Source organism: Triticum aestivum, chromosome 7D (assembly GCF_018294505.1).
Source record: "Triticum aestivum cultivar Chinese Spring chromosome 7D, IWGSC CS RefSeq v2.1, whole genome shotgun sequence".
In the NCBI taxonomy this organism is placed as follows: domain Eukaryota; kingdom Viridiplantae; phylum Streptophyta; class Magnoliopsida; order Poales; family Poaceae; genus Triticum; species Triticum aestivum.
Window position 1 is genome coordinate 102,060,344 of NC_057814.1, and position 6,870 is coordinate 102,067,213.

The window sequence follows — 6,870 nt, forward strand, 5'->3', positions numbered from 1 at the left end:
GACAAAAACACCGGCCCGACGCGCCGACCCAAATTAAAATGTTGCTTTATGTCTGCACCAACGCATTTCCGGCTCAAATTTGAGCCTGAAATATGTCGGCGCAGACACGACGCGGACGTGCCTCCTCGGTGTCCGCCACGGCCCCACATGTCGGATGACCAACTACCCCACGTGGTCGTAATTAATGGCGACCACCTACCGCGGGCACACGCATCAGCGTGCTCCCCTGCCGGCGACAACCCTAGCGCCACCATGTGCTTCTTCGCCCGCAAGAACAAGGGCAAGGCCCCCGCCGGCTCTTCGCGCGCGCTCCCCCTGCCTCCGTCTGCGACTGCCCGCTCGGCGAGACAGCGGCTACACGTCCCAGTGCACCAGGCGAGGTGGCACTGGGAGAAACGCATCACCCTCCCGTCCGCCGATGTGATGTTGCCACACGACTAGCATTTGGATCTAGAGCGGATCCCGATGCCGGCGGTGCCGCGGGCGCACGCGGAGGAGGTGCGGCGCCGGCGGGAGCTGCTGACGCCGAAGCAACGCCTCAACCCGGCCTACGCGCTAGATTCTCCTGATTGGAAGGTCTGGTTCGGCCTCGAGAACGAGGAGCAACGCCGGCGCGGCGTCCAGCACGTTCGTGCTGGCATCCCGCCGCCTCCCGTCGTGCGCGAGGAGGACTGGGAGGAGGAGGCCGCCTGTTAGGCGGCTCTGGCGGCCGCCATGCAGAATAATGTAGAGGACGAGCGGCGCAAGGCGGCGGAGGAGGAGGAGGCGTACCAGGTGCGACTGCAGGAGGCCATCGCGCTCTCCGCTTCCGGCGACTGCTTCGTGATGCCGCCATCCCCTGTCAAGGCCGAGCCGGCGCCGTCCCCTGCGCCAGCGACCCAACGGTTCACCTGGGATGGAGTGGTGCGCGAGTGGGTCTGCGCGCCCCCGATCTGGTTTGGGGCGACGCCAAGGCAGGAGCAGCTCTACCTCGAATAGTGGCGGGCGTGCTGACTGGCGGAGGAGCGCGCTGACGGCGAGCGCTAGATGCATTTGGAGCGCAAGGCGGAGGAGGAGCGCTGTGCCCGCGGTGGAGCAGCCCAGCCGGCGGTGGAGGACGTTGCCCAAGCCTGGGAGACGGCGTTCCCCTGGGCTGGCCCGCCGCCGACGCTCGTCGACCTCACCGGCCCCGGCGATGACGACGACGACAAGGACGTCCAGGGCAGCGCGCGTTTTCTTTTTTATTTAATGTTTTAATTAATATAATGTGGACTCTCGTCGGCCTTTCAGGCTGGCATTATGTTTAATTATCGTTTTAGTTTCAAAATATTTCTGTTTTTTCATATTTTTTCCACGGGTGAAAAAAAATGAATCGGGCTAGGGTTGGACGCAAACACCAACCGAAACACGAAACTGGACATGAACGTCCGTCTGGCCGACCCAAATGAACAAAAACGAATATAGCGCGCGTCCGTTTGGTTTGCCCGGTTGGAGTCTGCTATAAAGGCAGCGGAGACCAGGGAGTTCAGTGGGAGACCGATAAAGTGAAGTCATCACATGTTTCAAGTGCCAAAAAGTTTGGCCGTTTGAGCAAAGATCTATCGTGTTGGGACTTGCGATGCATTGACGTGGATGTTGTTGTGTCTCCGAGCTCTTTGGAGTATATAGGCAGAAGCTCAGCTGTGCAGTAAAGGCAGTGGAGAGCCAGCAGGGGGCTCAGTGGGAGACCGAATAAAGTGAAGGTAAAAGTTTGGCCGTTTGAGAAAGGCACCTATCGTGTTCATATTCTTATTGACCCACTTTCGTAAATGCGCAGACCATATGCTTTTTTACTCTTCTCCTTTCATAAACGCGCACACCTGATTCACTTTCCAACACTTCCACGAAATTTCTCCTTTTGTTCCGGTTGCAAAGAACCAGACCATCTGAGCTCTTACGAGTCACGCCATATGGACAGTTCACTGGAATTCCGGTAAATTCTTAGCTCTCCGACTGAATTCTGCAAGATCCGTCGAAGATACACCTCAACATGTTCTCCGACGTTGCTTGACACAATGCCAGAACGAGGGCTAAGTGGGGAGAACGCAAGTCTGATGCCCCCCTTTCCCTAAGATTTTAGGTCACCCTCTAAAAACACCTTTCTAACCCAAAAGTGGTTTTATAATCCTGAGCCCAAATGCTTCTGCATGAACAGTAAAATCCAAAAAATAAAAAAATAAACTGAACTTATTTGGCAACAAACACTGCTTAGTTTCTTGCCTGTGTGTAAATTTTCGTGATGACATCAAATTTGTGGATGTCTGGACGAAAATTACTAAATCAGTTCTCCAAAATGCCGTCAAAAATATATTTTTTGGAGTATGAATTTTATTATTTTTGGTCCAGGCCTCCATGGATGTAATTGCGTCACAAAAATTTGCATGTAAGAAGATAATTCAACAATGTTTGTTGCCAAAAAAAAATCAGAAGTTTTTGAAACATGAGGGTGCATTTGAGCTCAAGTGTAGAAGTTCCATGTCCAGTCTCTATCCTCCAAATATATAGAAAAAAGAGAGGGAAATATACATGCAACTTTATCATCTTGATTTTCGATGGGTAGGAAGTCTCAGCATCTTCCTATGCTCCCATGTCGGCCACCTCACCATGCAAATCGCTGCCAAACGGCTCTGCCTTCCATTGCAAACTCGTTCATGTTCCCGTGTCGCCAACCCGCCTGAGCTTGACGTGACCCACCCATCTGCCGCCATGGCCACATCGTAGGAGTACGCCGCGAACGTCCCTCTATTGCTTGGGCATCGTTGCCATGGAAGGAGCCCTTGCTCTTGAAGATCAAAATTTTTGTTTGGCAATTACTGAGGGATCACCTACCATTTGGGACGGAGGTGATCAAGAGAAACAACCCAGGGAATGGGCTATATATGCTCTCTGTGTGAGGTCCCGGAGACAGGGATCCACATACTCTTCTCTTTCACGATAGCAAGGTTTCTTTAGAGTTTTGTCTATGAGGATCTAGGACCTGACTGGGAGGTCCTGGACCTGGCTAGGTTCATTCAAAACAGAGCCAACCAGATCGGTAGGAGGAGACGCCTCTTCTGGCTTGTGTTGACGGCATTAGCTTGGACTCTGTGGATGATGCGTAATAAGAAGGTGATTGAGAGGGTCTTTCTTCAACGGGCCTTTGACTCGATCTTCACATTCCTATCGTTTTTGCAGCACTGGCACCCGCTATCTAGGCAGCGCGACCACGAGCGACTGGGACTAATGAAGGACATGATGCATGATGCCGCTCGCCGCCTTACCTTGCAGCGGGCCCCCTGAGACCGAGGCCACTTGGTGGCTTTTTTATTCTTTTATGCTTTTCCTTGGGCGTGTTTGTGTTGTTGCCCCAGCAGAATATACAATTTCTATGCACTTAAAACTCTTGTATGGAAGAGGTGGTGGCTTTATTTGTAAAGCGGGGCGAAAGCCTATTTCGAGAGAATGTGACCGCCCAGACCTCCTCTTTTGGCGAGGCTAGCAAAATGGGGATGCTGCAGCATGCAACTTTAAGGTCAATGACCATGGTTCTGATGTGAGATACTATCTAGTTGATTCCATCTGTCTTGCATGGTCAATATTTGTGAAGACATTCTCAACCCCCCAATGTAAGAATAGTGACCACTTTGCCAAGGCTCAAGAAGCTTGCTAGAAAGATATCAGGCTTCTGGTGTGTTGCAAGCTTGGTTTGCAATTGTCTGGGGTCCTGCTACTTCTGAAAATATATTTAATCATATGTAATTTGTTGGGAAAAGATGATTATACTGTATATTTCCAAAAACACCATATTAATGAAGATACTCATTTGTGTATGAGACTAAATCGTTACATAAAAGTTTATACTTGTACATGAGGCTAAATCAGTATAAGAAAGTTTATATTGTGACCTTGCTAGTAGTTCGTATGTGATGTTAGATCAATATGTGAGGTCAACATCCATATTATCAATCATTTGTATTAGAAGTACAAAAGTGAGAAATTTTTATATATGTCGTGGACTTGATAATAATTAGGTTTCACTTGTGCAATAGCTACATAGTGATCTTTTGGATGGGACAGACAAATAAATTTGTTTAAGTAAATTTTCCTCCTTAATAGGAGGACAACATAATGGTAAGTGTATTTGTTTTACTTTGTCCAAATCTTGTTTCCTCTCATTACTTTATCCATTCTAAAATACATGACACATTAGAATCGAAGAGTCTTTGAGATGTGAACTTCATTATTTGGTAAATTATATATTGCTAAAGGGTTGAGAAGTTTCCCTATAATTTTTTGTAATCCATTATTTATTTTTGAAATGCACAAGTTGTATTTTATCTGTATACTTGATAACTCTCTGCCCATTATACTAATTCTTCAATCAAGTTGCTCGGAGCTACCACTCACTTCCATCTATTTGTCATGTAACATGACCAAACTTATCTACAAAAATAACATGACCAAGCTGACATGGATAATGTAGTTTTAACATCTGAATTCATTCCTTTCAATGACATGGTGTCTTAAATTTCAAAGAATTAGAAACAACATAATTTGAACAAAAGTGTATTAAAAAACCATTCACTGAAAAAATATAGAAACTCATGAGCCATAGATATTTTCTATGATAGTAAAAAACATACATTTGGTCTAAAAGTTATACCAAAAAAGCTTTTCCTTACAAAATTTGGGTGATTTTTCACCAAAATCAGGTACGATTGCTAATAAATTAAATTACACTATTTTTAAAATTATGTTGATAAAAAGGGTTGTAGATCTGCATTGTGGATAATGATGAGAAATAAATTCTCCTGACAATGTTGATCTTAATTTTTCTATAGTAGTATCAACCTCTGATTTGTGCAAGAGCATGCCCTAGTTACTACCCATCAAGCCTTCACCTCCATGCACATCTTGTGCTTGATCTCTTTCTTTTGTTAGTGATGGCTAACTATGCCCAAATGCTATGGATGATCATGCCATCAAGTTTGATTTCAATTACAAAAATCTAGTCGATTTCACCTGACATGTTGTGTCAGGAAGACATCGCAACAAAGGTGAGAGACACTTTGTCCAACTGTCGCCGAACATGGTTCATGTCACATTGTCCTGGACATGTAGCCAAGTGTTGAGACAACTCTTCAAGCAAGCACCAATAAACTAATTAAGTACTAATCCACGTTTTGTCATAGATAGGAGGAATCCAATCTTTGACTATGTGCCACATGCGATGAATGAGTCGGGCCTAACTAGTTGCACGGGATAACCCACTTCTATACTCCGAAGTAAGGTCCAAACGATCAACGAAATCCTCATGTGCTGAGGTTTGACTAAAGAAATAATGTCTGACCTAGTGAAGCGTGTAGAGTATGTGTTGTCTGGGTGGCATAGTATGTTCTGGTTGAAGGGTGGTTGTTAGATGTAATGTAGAAAAGTTATTTTTCAATCATTTTAAATGTAACAAAACTTATAACATAGATCTATTTTTAGGAAACTTATAATATAAAGCTGGTTACAATATGTTTATGTAGTAGTTAGCTAGTTATGCAGCTTGTACTTTGCTGTCATTGCTTTTATCAATATATATACTACTAGATAGTGTATGAATAACTTTGAATATTTATCGTTGGTTGAAGCCAATCGATGAAAAATAGGTTGCAAATCCTAGCACTATTGGCCGTTGGATATCCATGGTTGAGCTTAATCTCTAGGCACAAATCTCATGATACAAGCACTAATCCTTTATTCTAGGATCTTCCATACTTTAATTATTTAAAAACATTGCAACATTGCTTTAAATGAATTACCTTTTGTTGACTTTATAATTTAGAATGCACAATATGCACAAGCTTCGAAACACAACCACTCCTCCTTTGCTCTATAATCATCCATCCTTTCATTATCCAAACTTTTTTGTTATTCATTTTTAGTGTATCATTTACAACGCACAATGCACAAACCTCATATTACAAACACTTCTTATTAGTTCTAGACTCTTCCATACTTTAGTTCTTCCACTTTTGTCCTCTTCTAAAATAATTGTCATTCATTTTTACTTTATGATTTATTTTTTGTCAAGGCTTACGACAACAGTAGCTACTCAAAATTGCAATATGAGATACCTAATGACAAATGTGTTCATATATTTCACATGAGTTTCGTGTAGTATTATGCCATGCAGTCTTCAAAATATTTTTGTAATGATTTTCAATAGGATAAACTATGAAAACTATATGTACATCTACGCCATGCATATATGAATCTCAATTTACATGTTTACCTCTATTATAATGTGGTATGTCAATAGTAATTCATAAAAAAATTGATCAATTCATACTTTGGTTATCTATATAAGCTACGTACAATGTCCATGTACCTTACTAGTATGGGCTTAAAGAGGCAATTAACATCAGTGATTTCGGAGCTAGAACAGGAAGTGCGTGAGGAAAAGGTAAAGTCGTAGGTGGCCGGTCAGTTGGTGGGTATGAACCACGATCAACGATTAATCTATGACCACGGCCGGTCGACCATGAAATTAGTTTTTAGCTCGAGGTTCACACGAGCCACTTCTGTCAGCACTCTGAACGCGATAGATCAAGTTGGCATTGGTATAATAGGACCCGGCAAGAACTCTCAGCTTTTGGTTTTGATAACACAGATTTCAAGTCTTCGCTTGTCGTCCAAGTGCGCGACATTTTTCTTTAGAGGAAGTGCGCGACAGCTTTTGGTTTTGATGGTAAAGATTCCAACTTCCATGTCTTCTCTATATGACGATCATCGATGTCATGTTTTGTCATCAAGATGAAGTCGTCGGCAAGCAAAGCAGCGCACGCCTATCGGTAATCATAAACATACAGAAATTTCAGAAAATAT